Source organism: Doryrhamphus excisus, chromosome 20, assembly GCF_030265055.1.
Source record: "Doryrhamphus excisus isolate RoL2022-K1 chromosome 20, RoL_Dexc_1.0, whole genome shotgun sequence".
Taxonomy (NCBI): Eukaryota; Metazoa; Chordata; class Actinopteri; order Syngnathiformes; family Syngnathidae; genus Doryrhamphus; species Doryrhamphus excisus.
Window position 1 is genome coordinate 13,121,629 of NC_080485.1, and position 26,224 is coordinate 13,147,852.

Consider the following 26,224-nt stretch of genomic DNA (forward strand, 5'->3'; position numbering starts at 1 on the left):
TGTTTATTGGCTTTTTTCAACAGAGGCTCAACATGACAGCCATAATCCACCAAAGCAAACAAAACACATCACAGCGTCCAAAAAGAGCAGGAAAACTAAAATGTTTATACTCTATTACATGGAAGTGTATTTAGTTGTTGAACAATAATGGTACTACTATTGTCAAATACTATGATATTGTGTACACTGTGTTTTTATTATGAAGCAAACAAAGTGAGGATATTAACAGTTTTAAATAAAAAAACAATTAATTGAATGGAAAATATGGGCTGCACAGTGGTCCAGTGGTTAGCGCATGGGCCTCACAGCTAAGAGACCCGAATTCAATTCTTCCCAAAAATTCCAAAAATCGGCGACTCCAAATTGTTCATAGGTATGAATGTGAGTGTGAATGGTTGTTTGTCTATATGTGCCCTGTGATTGGCTGGCCACCAGTCCAGGGTGTACCCCGCCTTTTGCCTGAAGACAGCTGGGATAGGCTCCAGCATCCCCCGCGACCCTCGTGAGGAAAAAGCGGTAAAAAATGAATGAATGAATGAATAAAAAAACAATTAATTGAATGCAAAATATGGGCTGCACAGTGGTTCAGTGGTTAGCGCATGGGCCTCACAGCTAGGAGACCCGAATTCAATTCCTCCCAAAAAATTCCAAAAATCGGCGACTCAAAATTGTCCAAAGGTATGAATGTGAGTGTGAATGGTTGTTTGTCTATATGTGCCCTGTGATTGGCTGGCGACCCGTCCAGGGTGTACCCCACCTTTCGCCTGAAGACAGCTGGGATAGGCTCCAGCGTCCCCCACGACCCTGGTGAGGATAAGCGGTAGAAAAATGAATGAATGAAATGAATAAATTAATAAACTTGAGAAGCTATAAAATTACCACTTCCACATGGGATGAGAGGATAACTTTTTTTTCACTCTATCATGTCTGACATTATATGACCGATTTCATGACTTCATGTAGTGTTAAAGGGGAATTGCACTTTTTGGGGAATTTAGCCCATGATGTAATACATGAACACATATTTATTTCCTTTTTCTGTGCATTCGATGGTGGTGATATAGTGGAATATCTGTTTTATACATGAACTAAGTACAGTATTTGTTTATGAGTAGTACTGCTTTCCATTCCTATAGAGGCTTGTTTTATTGTACCTTAGAATCTGTGTGCAAACTGTTCATGCTTTCCTCTTGTATGTGCCAACATATTCCAAGCGGAATATTCTCTTATATGCTGTTGTAACCGTATTGTACAGCCTCCATTTTTTTTTTTTTTTCTCATGGAATCTCTGAGGATCTCGTTTCCCCCTCCTTTTCCATCGCTCCTGTTTGGCATTCAAGCCTTGAGGTGCTGCTACACCTACTGTCAGAGTGGGTGGGGAGTAGAGATCAATGTTTCTAATGCAGTGCTTTAGCATACAAAGAGAGAGCTTGATACACCCCATTGGGAAATCATGTAATGGACTATTTATACAGTAGCAGCTTGCATCATGTTGTATTTCTTTTTTTTTATTATATACAGTATATTCCCCATCTTGTTGCACCGAGCGTAATGAACACAGCCAGTCTTTAATTTGAACGTCTCCATCATGGCATGCTATTGTGCGGTGTTTGTGGAAGGGACGAGAGAGGGGGGTGGGGGGGGGCGGTTCTCCATGCCCTACAAGTCCATACCTGTCGTTTGTTTATTTCCAATCCGGGCAACTCCTCTTGATTCAGCCCAGATGACATTTATCTTGCTGCTGACCTTTCCTGGGGACAACCGGCGGATCACATCACTGCACCTGAAATGTGCGGCTCCTCCGTGCTGATAAACGACTTTGACAAAAAGAAGCTGTCCTCCTCGCGGACGCCCCCGCCGGTTGTTACATAAGAGAAAGTCAAACAAAATGAATGACTTGATCTGCACTTTTGGGGGATGTACACCCTTAGGGGGATAAGGCAAGTGACATGAATCCTAAATGTGGCTTATTTTTACTCGTATTTATGATTGAATTGAACACAGGGGGACCAGGGTTCAATTCCAACCTCGGCTATCTCTGTGTGGAGTTTGCATGTTCTCCCCGTGCATGCGTGGGTTTTCTCCGGGTACTCCAGTTTCCTCCCACATTCCAAAAAAAAAACATGCTAGGTTAATTATCGACTCCAAATTGTCCATAGGTATGAATGTGAGTGTGAATGGTTGTTTGTCTATATGTGCCCTGTGATTGGCTGGCCACCAGTCCTGGGTGTACCCCGCCTCTCGCCCGAAGACAGCTGGGATAGGCTCCAGCACCCCCTGCAACCCTCATGAGGAAAAAGCGGTAGAAAATGAATGAATGAATGAAAACAGGGGTGACCAACCTGTAGACCGTGGTCCACGGATCACGACTAAGAATGTGCCGATCATTCCGCCACCGATCAGTATAAGCCGATCACCTGTGGTTAGCGGCCTGCGGCGATCCCTGCGTGCAGCGTAGCATCTTAACGTCCAGGCCTACCAAAACAAAACAAACATGTCAAATCCTGCTAGAGCTTTACCGAGTATGTTTAACTTTATGCTTAAAGACTTGATCGCAAAGTACTACTACGGTGTTAATAATAACAATAATAATAATAATAATAATAATAATAATAATAATAATAATAATAATAATAATAATAATAATAATAATAATAATAATAATAATAATAATAATAATAATAGGCAACATGGTGGCGTAGTGATTAGCATGGCGGCTCAACGTGCAAAGATTGAGGGTGGAATCTCTGTTGCAATGTGCGTGGAGTTTGCGTGTAATAATAACATTAGTAATAACAATAATATCTGTTGGTAATGCACGTTAAGTCAGTGCAGATGAAAATAATCATTTTTAAAATGACAAAGTCAAAACAACCTAAAACGAGAATAAAGCAGCATCACATTATTTAAAAATAGATATGTTTGGAGAAGTTGACAGTAAACATTAAAGTAATGTCGTGCTTGCAAGCAACAACACATGAAAGAAAAAAGGGGGTGTTGGTTTAGATTGTTTTTATTCTGAATATTTTTGCTTTTTTTTATTTATTTTGTTCTTTAAGAAACAATGCAGGAACACAAATCCCCCCCCCCCCCCAAAAAAAAAAAAAATTATATATATATATATATATATATAATGACATGGTTGAGTGACTATTCACAGGTAAGTATGATGAAGTGTCTGTTATGTAATGGTAATGGTAATGGTTTAATTTAATTTGAACATGCATCGGATTACAATTGAATGCATCACATAATCAGTTCACAGTTCCACATGTCCAAAAGGAGTAGGAAGAAGCAAAGCTTATCAAATCCTACCCCTCCATCTGGTACTTACAATCAGTAACTGTTACATTTGTTCACTTCCTGCTTTCCTAATATAGTTTTTTTTTTTTCATTTTATTTTTTAAATTTTAATTTATTTTTATTTTTTTGTTCTGTATCAAAGGACATATGTATTTATCACAACTGAGCAATATTACCTTCCAAAATCCAAAATATTGTATTATAGGATATTATGTATCATTTTCCACCCTCGGCCATCTCTGTGTGGAGTTTGCATGCTTTCCCTGTGCATGCGTGGATTTTCTCCGGTTTCATTCCAAAAACATGCTAGGTTAATTAGCGACTCCAAATTGTCCATAGGTATGAATGTGAGTGTGAATGGTTGTTTGTCTATATGTGCCCTGTGATTGGCTGGCCACCAGTCCAGGGTGTACCCCGCTTCTCGCCTGAAAACAGCTGGGATAGGCTCCCTCGTGAGGATAAACGGTAGAAAATTAATGAATTAATGTATCATTTTAGCATTTTGTCTTTATTGTAAGGTATACTATACATTCAGGAAATTCAGTTTTAATGTGATACCCCATGTAGGATATCATACCCCAACTCTAATGAAAATGAATGGACTCCTGGAGGGTGGGGTAATCCAGGTATAGGCCTTTGTGTTTGTCCGACAGGATGAACTTCCAAGCTGCCAATTACACAAAGACTTCCATAGATGCATGCCTACTTCCTATGGATTTCCTGCTGGTGCGTGGCCTCCCCATTGATCAGCGTTACTTGGAAACCCGTGGCATGAGCGAGAACGCTGACAGGCAGATAGCCTTTAACGTGCGCACGTGATCGCAGCTCCATCACTTGACATTGACCGGGTCTTGTTGGTCCCCCCCAAAGGGGAAGAAAAGCCATCCCCTCCCTCCCTGTCCGCCCGCCTGCCCCCTTTTTTCAGAGTGACATCCATGATATATGTATGAACACACATGGCTGTGTCTTTAAATGAAGTGCGGCCATTCAAGCGTCCAGCACGTTGTTGAAAGGTTTCTATAAGCTTATAGGATTTGTATCGACTCCTTTTTTTTACCAAACCTGAAGCATACTAATCAGAAAGATGCGGCTTAGCGCCCCCCGCCCGACTTCATAACAACATATCATTCCTCGCATCCATTGTCATGCTGTCCGGCTTCGATGCTGACGGAACGTGCAGAGGTGTCGGGTATCGGGTATCAGACACACACCGGATGCTTCATTAAGCGCACGCATGCACAAGCCGCATATGAGCTGATAATGGGAACTGTCTGGCAGTTATGCAGGTATGTGCAGGGTGAAAGCGAGGGCATCGCACTCGTTTCTCATCCATCACTAGCGAACCGGGGATCATCTGCATTTTAATAGCGTGGCGCTAAAGACAATGTTGCGGAAAACACCTTCGGGCAAATATTGGCGGCCTCTAACCCGAGGACTTGTAGCCATCTTGGCTTTTCGTCTAGCCGCTTTGACGTTTTATGGGCATTCAGAGCCACTGTAGTTCTTTGACCATGTGGTTTTTTGTTTATTTGTGTTATGAGCACCAAAAAAAAGAGCATTCTATCACCTCCTTTTCAAGTTACCAAGGAACTCAAACAGTCACTTATGAATTTGTTGAATAAATAAACGTGTTTTGTTTACTTCTTTTATATTCAACCTTGTCCTCATCTTGCGTCACTACCACCGCACTACATTTCCTCCATTTGTGGATTTATTCTCGCTCTATCAAATTAATGAAACGCTTCAAAAATAAATCCTACATTTTTATTTTGACATGGTTTATGAAATCATATTATTTTCATTGTTGTCTATCGCCGTGCAATATCGCGGTGATCCGGTGGGACCTGGATAACGGGCCGCAGACACCCGCCCACCGCTCCTGACAGGACCCGGCGGGTGCCCGAATGATGTGTGCGCCCCGTCCCCTACCGCGCAACACATGACATGGATAATGCTAAATGCATAAGGCTAAAAATAACCAATTATTACATAAAAATGTCATCCAATACTTCTCTACAAGAGAGGAAAAATATGATCTCAGGGAAGAAGTACATTTGAAACACTTATATGCTAGGACTACGTTAAAAAAGCCATAGCATTTCAGTATGTGGAATCAAACTATGGAATGGATTGAGTAAGGAAATCAAACAATGCAAACAACGATGAGCCAATTCAAGAAACAATACAAGCAGTTGATGTTTGCTAAATACAAGGATGAAGAGTCTTGAACCAGTCATGATGTGCTATATATATCACTATATTGACACTTACTATGGTACCCATTATGTCATTGGATGGCCATATCACCTTGTACTTCGGTACGTGACAAAAAAAATAAAATAATAAAATTTATAAAAAAATTATAAAATGTATAACAATTTATAGCAATTAATACAATTGATAAATTTTTTTAAAAAATAATACAATAAAATAAAAAAATAACAAAAACAATAATTATATTAGGAAAGCAGGAAGTGAACAAATGGATGAAGAGTCTTGAACCAGTCAAGATGTGCTATGGTAAAATTTTAAAAATAAAAAAAAATAAAAATTTTAAAAATTAAAAAAAATAAAACTTAAACTATATTATGAAAGCAGGAAGTGAACAAATGTAACAGTTACTGATTGTAAAAGTACCAGATGGAGGGGTAGGATTTAATCAGCTTTGCTTCTTCCTACTCCTTTTGGACATGTGGAACTGTGAACTGATTATGTGATGCGTTCAATTGTAATCTGATGCATGTTCAAATTACCATAATCTAAATGGGACTTTTCGATACCTATAGTAGCTTCTGTGTGTGATGAATGTACATAGTTAGGTTTTGCGGACTGCTTGTAGAATGCAATCCACTGACGGTTTTGCTTGCATAGGCTCAGTAGGTTCTTTCTGTGGTGTTTTTTTTTTTTTTTTTAAGTATGAGTAGTAAGGGTGACACCCATTCTTATGACTTCAATTATATTTTATTCCAGTATGCCCCTTTCATATAATAAGATGTTACTTTCTGTGAGTCGCCCTTACACTTTCCGAATATTTTTGCCGATTTTTTTTGTCTCATTTACTCTTTTTTGTTTTTTTTGTCCTGAATTTTTTAGTAAGAAGTTAGACAACCTCCCGAGCAGTGCTTCAACATCACCTCTTATCACATAGACTTATCTTTGATTTTCTTCTCTTCCCTGCAAAGCTTCTGAAAAATCCAACACATGATAAAGGCTCTTTTTCTTTTGCATATGCATAAAATGTCTTATTTGTTGGCCTCAGCCTTGTGTGTCTTTTGAACAGTTTTTAAAGGCTTTCTCTGATGAAGTTTCTGCTACTTCCTCTGTCTAGTCGCATATTCAGTTTTTATGCAGTAATCATAATATATATATATATATATATATTTATAGATATAGTTTTTGCTCATTTACTACTTGAATGCTACTTTGAAGGCTTTTCTGATTTTAAATGGTCTGTTTTCCCGGATGTGTGTGACAGGAGGTTAAGCTAATAGCCTGAAAAATAATAATAATTCATCCGAGTAGATGATATCATTTGTATGTGCATTTCAGCTTTACAGTTTCCACCTCTATATCATTGTTTGTCCAATGTAATATTGTGGACTATTACAGCATAAACACGGTTTCATGTATCATGTATCATGGGGAGTATGCATAAGTGTATCATGTTAATAATGCACAGGTGATGGTTTGTTTAATGCCACATTTTCAAAACACTAAAGAATGATCACATGAGTACTGCCGCACAAAAAAAAGAAGAAAAAAAAAAGAAGTGGTAGAGCTTAAATGTCATGCAATAATGAGCTTCGAGTTCCTCTCAGCAGTTTTTTTTAAATGATCTTTTTTTTCCTAAAACCAAAGGAAAGAAGAAACGTTCTCCCAAAACAACTGAGAAGATTTCCATCATGATCGGAATTTTTTTGTACAGTTGAAAATTCATCACAAAATGAAGAAAGGTTGTTTGAAAACTCGGAGGAGAATTCACAATCCTTATGATAAAAACATGAATATTTATACATATTTATTTACCTTTTCTGTGCATTATAAAGCCAAACAACAAGTTAATATGAGCTAGCTAACAATGCACATCATTGGGACGCACTTATTTACACTATAAAGCCCTCTAAAAAAAAACTCTAACTGTCATATGATGTACTTGCCATGATCATAAATTTATGATCGGCGGTCGAGTGGTTAGCGCGCAGACCTCACAGCTAGGAGACCAGGGTTCAATTCCACCCTTGGCCATCTCTGTGCGGAGTTTGCATGTTCTCAAAAACATGCTAGGTTAATTGGCGACTCCAAATTGTCCATAGTAGGTATGAATGTGAGTGTGAATGGTTGTTTGTCTATATGTGCCCTGTGATTGGCTGGCCACCAGTCCAGGGTGTACCCCGCCTCTCGCCCAAAGACAGCTGGGATAGGCTCCAGCATCCTTCCCGCGACCCTCGTGAGTAAAAGCGGTAGAAAATGAATGAATAAATGAATGACTCGGCTGTACGGTGGTCGAGTGGTTAGCGCCTCACAGCAGACCTCACAGCTAGGAGACCCGAGTTCAACCCCACCCTCGGCCATCTCTGTGTGGAGTTTGCATGTTCCCCGTGCATGCGTGGGTTTTCTCCGGTTTCATTCCAAAAACATGCTAGGTTAATTAGCGACTCCAAATTGTCCATAGGTATGAATGTGAGTGTGAATGGTTGTTTGTCTATATGTGCCCTGTGATTGGCTGGCCACCAGTCCAGGGTGTACCCCGCCTCTCGCCCAAAGACAGCTGGGATAGGCTCCAGCATCCTTCCTGCGACCCTCGTGAGGAAAAGCGGTAGAAAATGAATGAATGAATGAATGAACATCAGGAGGTTTCCTACAGCCACAGTTGTTAATGCCAATGTTCTTGACCCGGTGCTAATTTGACACGCAGGTGGTTATTTGCTTTTGTACTTGGATGCGGGGATGCTTTATTATTGATGTTGTATATAAAATCATGTACACAGTATTACATCTCACTAGAAGTACACTGTTGAGTAACAGAGCGTGTACTGACACATTTACCTCACAGTTTGGCCACGTCGTCCACAAGCCAGTCGGCAGTCACAACCACCCCCCCACCCCGGGTTAACGCAACATCACAAACCCAGCTGGGCTGAAAGAGTGTGAGGCGTTTAATCACATCACCCTGGCAAAGATATGAAAAGAGGGCTTGCGCTGCAAAGCAAAAAAAAAAAAGTAATTATTGGAATAAAGGTGGCATGACTCGAAATATCCGTTTTGATCAGACTCTTTTGGAAGCCCCGCAGATTGTATAAGCTCTGTAAAAGTACCCGATTGTGTCCGTGTTGGCTTCTTACCACAGAGATCAATAAAGCCGATCAGCAACAGGAAGTGGTTTTAATGACACTGCTTGACTAATCAGGTGTAATTTTCACAGGTCAACACACTCCACTTGTAATGTAACCTACAATACAGACAACTTTAATGGTCATGTGTTATAGTATTTTTCAACACAAGGTGACTGTAGGGGTGTTATTTCATGTCTTGAGCTCTCTAATAATGATTAAAAAAACATATTTAGAAGGTTGTAAACAGGTTTTGCTGTGAAATATTACATTTATATGCTTACTGACAGATAGTGGGCGGTGCATTTTAAGATGTGTAGCAAAGCCTGCTTTGATTTTATTTACTGACAATTTTGGGGAAAATGTGTTTTGAATAATTTGTTAGCAAGAATATACATATGCTTCTTAAAAAAGCTTCCTGTTTAACATGAAAAGGCAGAATTACTTGTAAAACATTTTCCCGAAAATTGTTCCTTATTCTGCACGGCGGTTGAGTGGTTAGTGCGCGTTCAATCTCACCCTCCGCCATTTCTGTGTGGAGTTTGCATGTTCTCCCCGTGCATGCGTGGGTTTTCTCCGGGTACTCCGGTTTCCTCCCACATTCCAAAAACATTCTAGGTTAATTAGCGACTCCAAATTATCCATACGTATGAATGTGAGTGTGAATGGTTGTTTGTCTATATGTGCCCTGTGATTGGCTGGCACCCCGCCTCTCGCCCGAAGACAGCTGGGATAGGCTCCAGCACCCTCTGCGACCCTCGTGAGGATAAACGGTAGAAAATGAATGAATGAATAAACTTGAGAAGCCATTAAAATTACCACTTCCACATGGGATGAGAGGATAACTTTTTTCACACTATCATGTCAGACATGCCATGACCGATTTCATGACTTCATGTAGTGTTATAATGAATGAATGAATGAATAATAATAATGATAAGGCTGCACGGCGGTCGAGTGGTTAGCGCGCAGCTAGGAGACCCGAGTTCAATCCCACCCTCGGTCATCTCTGTGTGGAGTTTGCATGTTCTCCCCGTTCATGCGTGGGTTTTCTCCGGGTACTCCGGTTTCCTCCCACATTCCAAAAACATGCTAGGTTAATTAGCGACTCCCACCCCAAGACAGCTGGGATAGGCTCCAGCAACCCTTGTGACCCTTGTGAGGATACGCGGTAAAAATGAATGAATTGTCCCTTATCACCTCGTTTTACGGTACCTTTTTATGTTTCCGCAAAGCTATCCTCCGTGAAGTGGTAGGCGTGGAGTGGACTCTTCTAGGTAGGCGTGTGTTTTCGGTGCATGAGAAGGAAGTTTTTCCCTTCATGACTCCATGAAAAGCTGCCACTTCAAAAGCAAACACATGAGCGCCTCTTCTCTTAAAGGAGGGGGATGATAGATGATAGATTTCTCCGGTTTGGTGCTAATGAGCAGATTCTGGGGACTTTGCATATTATTGGAACATCCCATTTTGCACAACAGGGGAACATAGAAGCTCCATATAAGGCATTTGCTGGAACAACACCAGCATCAAGGTTGTTTATTTCTGTTGACTTCACTGCGACTTCACCTTTGCATGCTGGTGACGAGTTAGCACTAAACATGTAGCAGCTGCGTCTCTTTTCCACTGACCTCTACCTGCAATTGCAGTGTAGCTTATCAGCTTCTCCGTCACGTAACTCATGTAATGAATCCTGGTGCCAAATATGCACCATTTATGCTTTAAATGACACATCCATACAGATTGTAATCAAAGCAAAAACACTCCCATGTAGCAACCAGGATTGCATGATTCACTAAGATGTCATCCCGCACACAAATAGAGAAATATTTGTGGATTTTAAGCCATGCAAATGTGGCAACGGCGTAAATAGACACTTGAGGTAGAGTGAGATGCAGAACGGCAAATTGCACCTCGCAGCATTCCGCCTATTGCTTCAAATAAGCCTGTCACAATCCGGTGTTCTTTGACACCTTCTGAGAATTCTGAAAGGAACATTGAAGCCACTTTTGCATCTCAGCAGGGAATGCTGTGCTGCTTTAAAAAATTTTTTTTTTCAGTGATAGCGAGCACAATAATTATTGCTAAGTAGCACAATCTCTCAAAAAAAACAATACTGTTTGCTTTTCATTTAATTGTAGTATTGCAACTGGCTTGTATTTTAAGCCCAAAAATATAAGAAGATCACCGCTGAGTAACAGATTTAAACCGTTTCGGGGTGTCGCTGCATGCACATACATGAAGGGAGTCTCAGAGATGCACCCAACATATGCTGTTGTTATGATAAGCCATACTTTACATTCAATTATAGCCAACATAAGCAGCCAAACTTTGCCAAATCACTATCAGTCTCCGAAAACTATCATAAATAATACTGTGTTTATATGTTACATTGGGCATGACTTACATGCTCGAAGCAGGAAGAGAGCGGAACATAATGCTTGTAGCACATTGGAAAGTTAGCGCCATCTAGTTAGCGGACCTTATAGTTGCATACAGTCAGGATAATTTTGATTTAAATTTAAATTTTCTTTGCAAAATTAATGAAGGAATGGAAATCCTGCTATATTTTTTAAAATTAAAATTAAAATTAAAATTAAAATTAAAATTAAAATTAAAATTAAAATTAAAATTAAAATTAAAATTAAAATTAAAATTAAAATTAAAATTAAAATTAAAATTAAAATTAAAAAAAAACTCTCCAGTTGTCCCTGGCAATTACCTTAACTTACCTTAAATTACCTTAACACTGTATGAAGTCAGCCATAGCATGTCCAACTAGATACAGTGGAAAAAAAAAAAGATTTCCTCCCATCCTGTGTGGAAGTGGTACATTTTTGGCATCTTAAGTTTAGAAGAAAAAAACATTCAAGGCTAACCGGTTAGCTCCCTAACTTGCTAGCTAATGGCCGTTTAGTTGTGCAGTGTGTTTAAAGGTTTTCTATGCTCTTAACTACAAAAAAATTACATTCATTAACATTGAATCCTATATTTTGCGGAATATATTTCTATTTTCTAATGCAAATACTAAGACAAGAGTATCCAAAGTGTGGCGTGGGAGACATTTGTGGCCAGTGATTTGTTTTTTTATTGTAGAAATAAAATGAAACACTTTGAAAAACAGCAACAAAAATCAGAAAAATAGAGCAAAAAGGCACAATGTAAAAGAAAACAAGCTCAATAACACATATTTATTTTATATTTTATATTTTTATAATATGTATATTATATATTTTTTATATTTAAATATTTTCATCAAATATGTAAAAATATATATCAAAGCTGTCCTGACATCCTTTGATTTTCCTGAGTGGAAAAAGTTTGTGCACCCCTGAGAGATAATATCTGTCAAAGTCAATGGAAGAAGAGGACAGGGCGGGCCTCCTACGTCGTGGCTTAAAGACGTTAAGGACCGGACCAGCATGGTCTTGGCGGAGGCTGCCTGGATGGCGGAGAAGGGAGAGGGACGGAGGCGTATTGTGATGGCCACAGCATCGCATGAGGCAACCGAATGAGAAGACGAAGAATGATAATCCTATCATTGATTCCTATGCAGCCTATGCAAATCCATGATACATCTTAAGGTGTAATATTTTGGTTCTTTAAATATGATAATATGATAATATTAGCCAACTAACGGTTGCAGTTGTATCTCTGTGCAAATCTCCGGACCGTCATTTCTCAAGTTAGTTTTAGCGGTCCCAGGCTCGTCTTGGCGGTGCTGCGTCGCTAGAAATCACAGCGCACTAAATCTCCTCTCCGCCTCCACGCTCTCAAAAGGCACCTTTCATCCCCAAATGCTCACCCGAGTGCATGAAATGGCTTCCCTCTTAATAACGGCACTACGAGAAGAAGAAGAAGAAGAAGATACGGAATGTGAAAAAGAGAACGACATCTCCATCCGATGGCGGGCCGCGGTGGGAGCTGATGAAGTGGCACGTGAGCATTAGTTACAGCTGCTGGCGCGTGGAGGACGCTTATTGATAATGTGGCGCCATGCCTCGGCGCACTCTGCGCAAACATTTAATTTATTCCTCCAAACATACACAGGACATTTCCAGCACTATTTATTCCCAACCTGTAAACACAACCAGTTGACATGATCTTCTATTAGATATAACTTTATTCGTCCCTCAGTGGGGACAATTACATTTCTATGAGGTCAAAGCAGTGGTGCCCAATTATTTTCTGTCATACCCCCCACCTGGGGACGCATATGTTTTTGTCCCTCTGATTTGAAATACTAGTGAGAAATTGATAATACCTACTCAAAAGTGAAACCAACCAAATGCACCACAATGGAGAACATTGAAGAATACATACAAACTATATATTCAAAATAAAATTAAAAAATTGCATGCTGAGTACGACAAATTCATGTTGACAGTCAAAATAATCCAAATCCAAAATGGCTGACACCGAGAGGGATTGCTGAAATGTAAGGGAAGTACTTTAAGATAAATGATACTTTGGCTTGGCTGCACGGCAGTCGAGTGGTTAGCGCGCAGGCCACACAGCTATGAGACTAGGTTAAATGATTATTTTTGTCATCGATTAATCTACAAAATATTTTTTTTGATGCATCGATTAATCTAGTGATTACTTTTTAAATCCGATTTGATACAATTTAGATTCGATTACCTCCCCATAATTGGAACTAAGTAGCAATTAATGCTAATTTATCGCAATGAATAAAACACACATTTAATTTTTATTAACAAGTAAAAAAAATATTTTTATTGAACAGTACAACAAAGTTCACAATTAAATCATAATAAATAATAAATAATAAATAATAAATAATAAATAATAAATAATAAATAATAAATAATAAATAATAAATAATAAATAATAAATAATAAATAATAAATAATAAATAATAAATAATAAATAATAAATACAACTTTTTTCAATAAATAAAACTATTGTACAAAAAACATAATCTGACTCAAAAAATAAAGATAAAATAAATCAAAAATAATAGCAACTGTGTGTGTGTTTTTTGCGTCGACGTCGTCGATGTGTCGTCCCAGCCCTGTAGGAGACCTGAGTTCAATTCCGGGTACTCCGGTTTCCTCCCACATTCCAAAAACATGCTAGGTTAATTAGCGACTCCAAATTGTCCATAGGTATGAATGTGAGTGTGAATGGTTGTTTGTCTATATATGCCCTGTGATTGGCTGGCCACCAGTCTAGGGTGTACCCCGCCTCTCGCCCGAAGAGTCCAGCACCCCCCGCGACCCTCGTAAGGAAAAGCGGTAGAAAATGAATGAATGAATGTTAATCATGACAGAAGACACAAAAACCAAATAACCAATCCTGTAAGAAACATTCATTTTGGCCTGTAGGTGCCATTTTTCGCCATTTCCTGGAGTCTCCTTTATGAATATGCCTGATCATCTAAAACCTGTGTCCTAGCCTAAATTGCAAAAAAGGAGTTTCCTGGCCAGGATAGCACGAGGTATTCTCCAGCAGGACAAAGCCCTTCCTCCATTTTAGTCGGCGTCCTCATTCATAACCTTAGATGGCTTTATCAGGTCAGACCACGCTTGGCTTGGAGGGAAGAGGAGAGCGAAAGACTGATAAGGCGGTGATGGAAGCGAGGGAAGAGAGGGAGAAAAAGATGGAAAGATAAACCGATAATGAAGTAGGGTTTGGATATGAGGGAGATGGTGATAACAAAGATGGTGTCGATGTTGGAGATGTTTTTACTCGATGCGGATGACCGTCCGAGGCTCGAATGGGTAAGGAATGAAAACATCCGTGGACTCTTGGGTGCATTTTGGATCTCCTAGCTGTGAGGTGCGCGCTAACCACTCGACCGCCCTGCAGCCCTATCATTATGATTATGATTATTATTATTCATTCATTCATTATAACACTACATGAAGTCATGAAATCGGTCATGGCATGTCTGACATGATAGAGTGAAAAAAAGTTATTCTCTCATCCCATGTGGAAGTGGTAATTTTATGGCTTCTCAAGTTTATTCATTCATTTATTCATTCATTCATTTTCTACCGCTTATCCTCACGAGGGTCGCCGGGAGTGCTGGAGCCTATCCCAGCTGTCTTTGGGCGAGAGGCGGGGTACACCCTGGACTGGTGGCCAGCCAATCACAGTGCACATATAGACAAACAACCATTCACACTCACATTCATACCTATGGACAAGGGATTGAACCCTAGTCTCATTGCTGTGAGGTCTGTGTGCTAACCACTCGACCACCGTGCCATGCCCGTCATGATTAACATGAATACTGAATATCAGAAGCACTGGTGGAATCCCGGAATGTCCAAAAAAACAGAATTCTGTGAATAAAGAACAAGTCCTGTTAAAAAGTAATGGACGCCGTGCAGGAACACGAACCAGCTGTTGCTTGAACTGATCTTTAAACATTCAATTGGACACTTGGGTGGAAGCCTGAGAGCTGCTAACACATTTCAGAGAAGAAGAGAATGAATTAACTTTTCAAGGAACGCATGAAGTGGAAACAGAAACAGGAATAAGGCTATGTTCACACTGCGGCTCAATTCTGATTTTTTTTTGCTCATATGTGATCTGAACAGTATGATTCCGATTTTTTTGCATGTGACTCAGGCAACCTAATTTTATTCATTCATTCATTCATTCATTTTCTACCGCTTTTCCTCACGAGGGTCGCAGGGGGTGCTGGAGCCTATCCCAGCTGCCTTTGGGCGAGAGGCGGGGTACACCCCGGACTGGTGGCCAGCCAATCACAGGGCACATATAGACAAACAACCATTCACACTCTGAGAAAACCCACGCATGCACGGAGAGAACATGCAAACTCCACACAGAGTTGGCCGAGAGTGGAATTGAACCCTGGTCTCAGTTCCAAATGTGAAATTTGTAAATAGTTAATTGTGTTATATTAGTAAATAAATAGTTATTTTCATGTAAAACAACAATGTTTGTGTTGTTTATGCTGGAGCCTATCCCAGCTGTCTTCGGGCAAGAGGCGGGGTACACCCTGGACTGGTGGCCAGCCAATCACAGGGCACATATAGACAAACAACCATTCACACTCACATTCATACCTATGGACAATTTGGAGTTGCTAATTAACCTAGCATGTTTTTGGAATGTGGGAGGAAACCGGAGTGCGGCCTAATTTGTACATGGATATAAACGCGATGCGACTATCCGACCTGTACGTCATGGAGGGGTATGTACTGTCCTCAAAAAAGACTCACTCCGGAATATCGGCAGTCATGAGTAGGTGTTGTGTATTTTGCAAAAGTTGGAAAAAAGTACTCACCCATGTCGGTAAAAGTTCTTCTTGTCATCCAAATATTATTTTAAAAGGTGTTAGCATAGCAGCTCTCGTCATGTCTCACCATTCCCGCCGCCCACACAAACCTTGGAACAGACAGCGAGTTGTCTTCAAACTGCCATAGCCAGAATATTTACCCTCTTTCCTCTTCATCGCCTACACGGAATCATTTAGTTGGGAAAATATTCCCTCTCGATGCACGGAATCCTTGAAATTAACACAAACACTTTAAGTAGAGCACGCTAGTAATGTGCTAATCGATACTGAAATATTGGTACTTTGATAGTTCTGAAGGCTGCACGGTTAGCTTGCATGCCTCACAGCTAGGAGACCCGAGTTCGATTCCAAGTGTTTCTTTGTGTAGTTTGCATGTTCTCTCCGGAAACTCCGTTTTTTTCCACATTCCAAAAACATGCTAGGTTAATTGGCGACTTCAAATTGTCCATAGGTATGAATGTGAGTGTGAATGGTTGTTTGTCTAAAAAAAAAAAAAAGAATGATAGTTCTGGGCGGCACGGCGGTCGAGTCGTTTTTTTTCTGATCCTGTATATTAGCTTAGCTATATTGTAAATAACCATCCTCTATAACCTCATTAGGGTCGTAGTTGTATACCCTGTGGTATACCCTGGACTGGTCACTCGTCAATCACAGTACCTGAGTATATCTCAGGGTTTAAAATACATAAATACACGAGTACGAGGTCTTGTATTCCTTATTCTATGATTTGAAATACTGTATACTACTTTTTTGATGTTTTGATGTGAATTTGCACATTGAATCATATCAATATCGCCGATACCCGCCTAACTTTTTACCCAATATCGGCAACTACTTCCTTAAACACACGGAAAGGGGAGTGATGTCGTGCTTCTAGATCAGGGGTGGGCAAACTACGGCCCGGGGGCCACATGCGGCCCACCAAGCGTCTGAATCCGGCCCGCCAGTTGCTTTCTAAGTATTTCAACTTTTAACATACAAGCTGACAACATGACTTGCAATGTCGGATGAAAAAAAAAAAAAACACACAAAAAATGTAAAATTCAATTTTGTAATTTTTGTAATGTGGTCTGATGTTTAAAGTGCTCCTGAAAAAAGGGACACAAGAACATACAGCTGATAGTATGACACTTTTACAAATAAATTAGACAACTAATTCAATGCAGAATGTTAGAATAGAATTATAAACGTAAAATATTGTGTGTGTTAAATATATTTTCCGGCCCCCCCCCCGGACAGTTTTGTTAACTCAACGCGGCCCACAAGTCAAAAAGTTTGCCCACCCCTGTTCTAGATGCTTTGCGTTCAAATTAACATGTCACATTTGTTTTGGTAATGTGAACGACAACATAAAAAAAATCCGAAAATGTACTGACTCGCAATGTTGGCAATTCATCACAGTGCGTTTTCGGTTTTTGTACGTCAAATTAGACACACTTGTACATGTTTCCACCTTGCCCACTGAATAAAAATTAGTGTAAAAATCCAGAAACAGCAATACGCCATCATATTCTATCACAACTACCAATGCTTGTCATTTATCGAGGGATCCTCTAATAGATTTCCTGGAAAAAGAGACCACTTAAACAGTGACGCATGCAATGTAGGTACAAGAACCAGCTGTCGCTTTAAATGAGTTTTCCATCGCTATTTGCAATTTTTTATAATTTATCGCGCCACATCTTTTTGATGACTTCTGCGTACGCGCTAATAAGACGCAGCGGCGGTAGGCGTGGGATCCTCTAACGGATTTCTGAGTAAGAGAGAATGACTTTTTCTTAAGACGTGACTCATGCTGTGCAGGAACAGGAAACCAGCTGTTGCTTGAACCGAGTACCGTGTTCCATTTTAATGCACCATAGACAGAGTCTCTATTGTGGATGGAGTGCCGAGGCTCCCATTTGCATCTTGTACACTTTGTAAGAACCTTTGAAAATATGAGCGCATAAAAAGCCTGATGTGCATTATTTGCAGATGAAAAGCTCAGCGGTGATTGTGCGTAATGAGATGATGAGATGCAGAAAACAAAGCGTGACAATGCGGAGATTTCGTTGCAAAAAAAAAAATGCAGAGCGCTTCTCTTTTTGCTCGCAGTCAAAGCCTCGGCTGCTGCACAAGATAGATAACAACCAAAAAAAAAAAAAAAAAAGGTTAGTATTTGCTGCGGTATCGAGCAAAGTGTGTATTCAGTGGTGATGGATGCATGTGTAGGTTTGGTAGAAGTGATTGGCTTTGAATGTCGGTTCGGTTTTGGGTTTTTCACCAAAGGTTCACACCGGCTGGAACCGCTGAGACGCCAATCTACCCCAATCGGGCAACAGTGCAACAACAATGGTGCCCGTGCAGCAAAAAATTCAAATGAAGCCTTTATCCCATTTTCGTCTTTTACAGCAAAGTGTTCCCTTGCGTGTAATTGTCATCCCACAGCTTGCTCGCCTCGCTCTCTTTCTCCCAGAATAGATGAGAGATAATCTTCCATCTAATTTCTCTTTGTGGCTTCGCATAAGCACTTGATCCCTGCTATTACTTATTCTGCTTTTTCTTCTAAGATTGTTAGATAGCGACTCTTTAAACCATACATTTGTTGTCTTGTTTTCGAAGTGCTATATAAGTGTGATAGTACACACTTAGTTTTGGTAACAAACCGACCGAGTGGCAAAACATCAACGATCAATAAATAACCTTCTTGGAATTTATGCTTGGCATTATTAAATACTAATATGCACCCATACTGTGTTGCCTGAGCTGTTATGTTTCTGACCAATACACCACATTAAACCCCATTAGACCCCACCCATAAGTAGGATATATGTGAAAGTGAAGCAAGATTGGTTGAAAAACACAGGGCTTAAAGTAAAAAAAATCCTGAGCCTGAAACCCCCCCCCCCAAAAAAAAAAACCCATATATATATATATATATGAAATCACAAACACAATCAGCCTGAACCAAAAAAAATACTAAAATATGAAAATGACCCCCCCCCCCCAAAAAAAATATCAAATCGCAAACAAGATCGGCCTGAACCAAAAAAATTACTAAAAAATGAACATGACCACCCCCCCCAAAATATATATATATGAAATCACAAACAAGATCGGCCTGAACCAAAAAAAATACTAAAATATGAACATGCCCCCCCCAAAAAAATATATATATATGAAATCACAAACAAGATCAGCCTGAACCAAAAAAATACTAAAATATGAACATGACCCCCACCAAAAAAAATGTTTGTGAATTCATATATATATATATATATATATATATATATATATATATATATATATATATATATATATATATATATATATATATATATATATATATATGAAATCACAAACAAGATCGACCTGAACAAAAAAAAATCTAAAATATGAACATGCCCCCCCCAAAAAAATATATGTATATCAAATCACAAACAAGATCAGCCTGAACCAAAAAAATACTAAAATATGAACATGACCCCCCCCAAAATATATATATATGAACTCACAAACGAGATCGGCCTGAACCAAAAAATACAAAAATATGAACATGCCCCCCCTCAAAAAAAAAAAAAAAAAAAATATATATATATATATATATATATATCAAATCACTAACACGATCGGCCAGAACCAAAAAATACTAAAATATGAACATGACCCCCCCACTTAACCCCCCACTAACTTAAGAAGTGCAGAAGTGTATCCAATTCTACACAAGTTCCCAAACCTTACTTACTTAACCGTTTAAAGCCAATGTAAACGTTACACTGTCAACAGCCTTAACGTTAGCTAGCTAATGCTAACAGAGGCAACGCAGAACGCCCAACCGCAGAAGTAAATAGCAACTAAATGCAGCCCAACACAATAATCTCCCGGCTATTACTGATAGTTGAAAACAGAATGAAACCCAGTTGAGGTGAAAGGTAGTATGTTTACAAAGCAAAATATGGATGCTAACTAAGTCCAAGTCTAAGTCGTTTTTGTCTGGGTCCAGCATATTGAAACGCCGGAGATCCGGCACGGTGCCGGAATACTTTAAATACTTTAAAGCAGAATGTCTTTTTGCAAAGCACTAGCCATCGCTCGACTGGGCATGCCCATATAAGGAGGTAATATCTGATGTGTTAGCATTGTTTAACATGAGAATACATCATTGTAACAACATTTATAAAAAGTAAACAATTCTCCTTCTGGTCGGACGCCAGTGAAACACTCCAAAATTGAATCTACTCCATGTAAAAGATTTCTCCGCCGCTCCAAGTGTACTCGACCATGACCGCCATCTGTTTGTACGTGTGCCTGCTTGCTATAGCCCCCCACCCCCGGGGGGGGGGGGGGTACCCTTGCTTTGCTTGGCACTGGTCCTCTGTGGTGGCATGCTGGCGCCTATAGGCTAATAAAATATGTAGCGTGTCTTGGATAACAACACAATCACGATCCTTGGACTTGTGAGAATTTTCTTGGATATTGTCTAGGGAAAGGAAGTAGCAGAAAACGTGTGTACTTTGTGAGTACTTTATTTCATTGAATGCAATTTTTCCGACGAAATGCCTTTTTGATTTTGCTTGTAGTACACTGACGATCTTTGCTTTGGGAATCTGTGTATGTCAATTCTGTTCGCAATTCCGATTTCTGGTTTCAATTCCGGGTCCTAACAAAAGTTTGCATGCTTTATATAAAGTCTTATCCAAAGTTGTTTTTGTAGGATCTGATGTTCTCCATGAATGTTTTAACAATATCAACATTACTATGAATTTCTCACAGGGCTACTTTCAACCAGCATACAAATATCAAACCAGTTAACTTGAATAGAAAGGATTTTTGTTTGAAAAGCTCATTAAAATAATCCCCTGTATGCTGTTGTTGTTGTGTTAGTGAGCGTGCGATGCTGCAGGCACTAACCTGGGTGTGGGATATACAACAAACAACTGGCAAAAGTACACAGGCTGGATATTTGAGTATTCGTAGTAGTATACTTTGGATGTGGTGCACAGCACTCTTACCATTGAGAAGTTTTACTAAAAGACAAGCTGTTTGTTTACATCAGCATGCATCCTGAAACCCTGTTTTACATTGGCATGAGACAGACGCCATTTATGGTTTCGGACTGCATAAAGGAAGTTCGACATCCACCACAGGAAGTACTGTACAGAAACCAGAAATGAAAAGGAAGTCACCCTGTACTGACATTTCAAAGGAGTGTATTATCCAGGGTCGGGCTAAAGGTTAAATAAAAGTAAAATAAAGTAAAGTAACAGTAAAGTATTTCTAAAAAGTACTTATAATGCCATTGTGGAAACGTTTGCCTGAACCCCCCCAAATCAAAAACACGATCAGCCTGAACCAAAAAAATACTAAAATATAACCATGACCCCCCCCCCCCCAAAAAAAAAAAATCAAATCACAAACAAGATCGTCCTGCACCAAAAAAATACTAAAGTATGAACATGACCCTCGCCCCCCCCAAAAAAAAATTATTTATATCAAATCACAAACACAAACAAGATTGGCCTGAACCAAAAAATACAAAAATATGAACATGACCACCACCCAAAAAAATACCAAAAAAATATATATATATATATCAAATCACTAACAAGATCGTCCTGCACCAAAAAAATACTAAAATATGAACATGACCCTCGCCCCCCCCCCAAAAAAAAAAATTATATATATCAAATCACAAACACAAACAAGATTGGCCTGAACCAAAAAATACAAAAATATGAACATTACCCCCACCCAAAAAAATACAAAAAAAAATATATATATATATATATATCAAATCACTAACACGATCAGCCTGAACCAAAAAAATACTAAAAATAACCATGACCCCCCCCCCCCCCCAAAAAAAAAAATATATATATATATCAAATCACAAACAAGATCGTCCTGGCATTACTGGCATACAGAAAAAAAAAAGTGTCAACATGTGGCCTGGGGGCCATTTGAGGCCTGTGCCTATTTATTTTGTTGGCTTGTGGCACATTCCAATAATGGAATTTTAAAAGAAAATCTAAAAACAAAACAATAATGTCAAAATATTATTTGTTCTGTGTGTATTTGTTCTGTGCATATTTGTTCTGTCCTCCGGTTTGTAGGAACATGAGCCAAAATGTTGGGGACCGCCGCTATCCCGTGACATCGCGATCATGTGTGGTAGCGAAACCCATGCATACATAAACAATAGTAACTTCCATTTGTATTCATGATTATATTAAAATATTTGTATTCATTTACATATATAAAATAATACCAGATAGAGTTCACGGAGAAGCTAAAAGGCAATTAAAGAAAGTACACAGTAAAGCAGTGGCAGGTTGATATTGGCATCATTTTAATTGAAACCATTGAGATCCATGCAACATATTCAATTAGCAGCCTGGTCACTCTAAATAATTACCGTGCAGCCATAAAGTACTTAATAAAAACTCTCCGGAGTGAAACTATATACTATAACATATAACATATACAGTAACATATAACTATAACATAAATACTTTGTGTTGCTCTGTCATCCCCAGGGTTCAATTCCACCCTCGGCCATCTCTGTGTGGAGTTTGCATGTTCTCCCCGTGCATGCGTGGGTTTTCTCCGGGTACTCCGGTTTCCTCCCACATTCCAAAAACATGCTAGGTTAATTGGCGACTCCAAATTGTCCATAGGTATGAATGTGAGTGTGAATGGTTGTTTGTCTATATGTATGTGCCCTGTGATTGGCTGGCCACCAGTCCAGTCCTGAAGACAGCTGGGATAGGCTCCAGCATCCGCTGCAACCCTCGTGAGGATAAATGAAATGAATGAAATTAATGAATGAATAAACTTGAGAAGCCATAAAATTACCACTTCCACATGGGATGAGAGGATAACTTTTTTTCACTCTATCATGTCAGACATGCCATGACCGATTTCATGACTTCATGTAGTGTTATAATGAATGAATAATAATAATAATAATAATGATGATAGGGCTGCACGGCGGTCGAGTGGTTAACACGCAGACCTCACAGCTAGGAGACCAGGGTTCAATTCCACCCTCGGCCATCTCTGTGTGGAGTTTGCATGTTCTCCCCGTGCATGTGTGGGTTTTCTCCGGGTACTCCGGTTTCCTCCCACATTCCAAAAACATGCTAGGTTAACTAACCACAGCGCCTGGTTGGATGTGTTAGTTGTGTTGTTGTGTTAGCGTAGCGCTAATCTGTTAGTGATGACTGCCATGACATGAACATTAACGTAGTCATAATCCGACACATAATCATCACGTTTCTCCAATTTCCAGGAATGATTTCCATTTCCAAGTGTTCTGTCGTGAAAGGTCAAAGGCCACCAAAAGCTGTTAAGGCGGTAAAGACGCAGCATTAACGATCTGGCATTAATGATCCATGGTGGGGGGAGGCTGAGTAGCAACAGCAATGTGTAATGTACTCCGGTGCTAATCACTTAAGGTCAGTGAAATATCATCCTCCCGTCTTAGCCATCCCCTTCCTTGTCGTCTTTTCAGCGCTGAAGGCCAAGCAACTTTTCGGGATAAAGGCCGGCGACATGTTTACGGCGTTGGCTGCTTTCCAGCGCGGCGCTCTGCAAAGGTAGTAAATTGTCGGCGTACAGCTCGAGCTCTCTCACCTTATCCTTCACGCTTATTTTCCACCAGAGTCAAATAAAAGCTTCGAGTTGTAAAGAAAGAAAAGAACAATGATTATTGACCGTCCATTAATTGCACCACCACACTAGAAATTAGATAAAGACGGGCCGGCAAATTAAAGAAATCCGCTTCCGTCAATTGATTTGGCTGCAGATATGCTAACATGTTACATTACACTGATGCAGCATGCACTCATTATAGCCATTAGGAAGCTAAGCGTAACCAACCGCTGAGTTCGAGTCCCATTCAATCAGCGTTAAAAGCAGAAAAAATACAATAAAGAATAATACAAATGGGAATGAATGCATTCCAGCGTCCAACCGGCGCCATTCTGAAGCCGCTTGTTAGCGTTGTTAGCGTTACAGATGGTGTTAATGGGTCATTGGAGTGGGAAAAATAAGTTAGCCAATGGTAGCCTAATGTGGGGGCATCACGTTAAACACACACAAAAAAAAAACAAAACACAAAACAAATTCTAAAAAATGTTACCTTACACCAGCGGTGTCCAAAGTGCGGCTCGGGAGCGTTAACGATAGAATTTCAATACAAGACACACAAAAAAAAACAACAGCAAAAATGGAAACATCTGCAGTAGTTGTACAAGAATAAAGTCAAAATATAAAGTGAAAAAAACAACGTAATTTTATTATTTTGAGGAAAAAAAACTTAATTTTAATATTGCATGTCGCTGAAATATTAAAGAAAAAAATAATTATGTTTGGAAGTTGTTTAATTAAAAAATATATAATTATGAAAAACAAACAGAAGAAAAAATAAAGTTGTAATTGTTTAAAAAAAAGAGGTTGCAGATAAGCAACAGAAAAAAGGATAAAGGACTGAAATTATAGGAAAATATTACGGGAATATATTCCCCAAAATATATTATAATATATATATGTATATATATATATATATATATAACTATATTATAATATTATGATTTCTTTCTTTAATATTTCAACGACAAGCAAAATTAAAATTACGTTTTTTTTCCTCAAAATAATAAAATTACGTTGTTTTTTTCACTTAATATTTTGACTTTATTCTTGTACAACTAATGTATATAAAATAAAAAAAACAGCTGCAATTTTATGAAAAAAAGCCAAAATAAGACAAATAAGTCATATTCTAGCAAATTTTCTAGCCACAATTTTACAACAATAAACTGGCAAGATTATAAAAAATAATACAGTAGCATAGCACAAAAATAGTACCTTTTAAATAATATTTTTAATAAGTTGTTATATTTTGAGAAACAAAAAAAAAGTTGTAATTTTTGCCAAATTTTGTTGTGCAAAAAGTTATATTATTGGAAAAAATTCAAAATATTATGGCGATGAGAGGAAGAAAATGCAACAGATTATTTAGTTGCTATTAATCCAAGGGCTACGTCGTGACAACAAAGCATATAAAATGGAAATGCCAGTCATTTGGTGACAAGTTCAATTCCTTTGGCTTTCAAGTTAACACAGTTTAAAGTAAATGCAGCTGATCCTGCCTGCGTTCAGTTTAACGATCATCTGAAGCGACCTTTAAAATGTCCTTAATGCTAATGCCAATAAAGTAAAGCGTGAAGGCTAAACGATGAAAGGCAGAGCGTCGTGAAGGTAACAGTCGGTATCGACTTAACTTAACTTGCAGCATTTGAACGCCTCATCCCTACTTGGGCGTCTTTTCTTAAGTTTGCCATGCAAGTCAATGCGTTTGTTTACGTTTGTGTTTTATTTATTCCTGATTATTTTGATGATGATTAATTATAAGTATTTTTATGTCAGTTTTCCCCCCTTTTACCTCAAAACCAATCAGCGGGGGGGAGGAAAAAAAAAGAGAAAACAACAATTTATCTGGTACATTACGCTGTCCTGTCGTTTTAGGGTGAATTGTTGTTTGCATATATTAGCATTAAGAGTGTCGGGCGGCGAGGGCGGGGGGGCGGGAAGATTATTCCAGGTAAAGCAAACAAAGCGTAAAGTGATTGTTCGCCAGATAGAGACTTAAAAGTTGACTTGAGTGGTTGTCATGGTGACAGCGATGCACCACCCATCCTCTTCTGCTTCTCTTGGCATCAACTTGCACATTTTTGTACATGCATTTTTATGCTTTAAGGGTCATTTTAATGTAAATTGAACTTACATGCTGTTTTCCATACATTCACCACAAATAGATACGGCGCTACCTGTTGCACTCGCTCAAAGAAATGCATGGCATTTACCTTCCCACTTTACACCCGAGCAATGATTGCTTGCTATGCATCAGTAAATGGAAGCTCCAAATAAGTAAATGATGCATGACCCCCCCCATCTTTCCCAGCATCTTCCCCGGGAGGCGCCCCCCCCCCCCGATCGACAGGATCAAGTCAATTTCATCTGCGGGGCCAGAAATCACACACATGCATTATTAATAATCACGTTGAATATAAATTGTGTTACCGCGTGATGGCGGTCGATGGTGGGATCCGAGCAAAAACATTCCTTTCTACCAGTTGGCTTCTATAAGATGAATAAGCTCCGCTTCTTCCTACTTCTTTTTGGGTATGTTGGGTTGTGTAACTTCAGTGTAACTTCAATAAACCAAATCAGAGGCGTCCAAAGTGCAAACAAATGGAGTATTACTGGCATACTGAAAAAAAGTGTCCAACATGTGGCCTGGGGGCCATTTGAGGCCTGT

The 26,224-nt window shown here is 39.2% G+C and overlaps 1 protein-coding gene across 3 annotated transcripts in view; it reads left to right on the top strand.

Annotated features, from left to right (window-relative positions):
- The window catches only part of grid1a (glutamate receptor, ionotropic, delta 1a), a 300,893-nt gene that overhangs the window by 60,482 nt on the left and 214,187 nt on the right, over window positions 1-26,224 (top strand). The gene's annotated exons all lie outside the window — the stretch shown is intronic.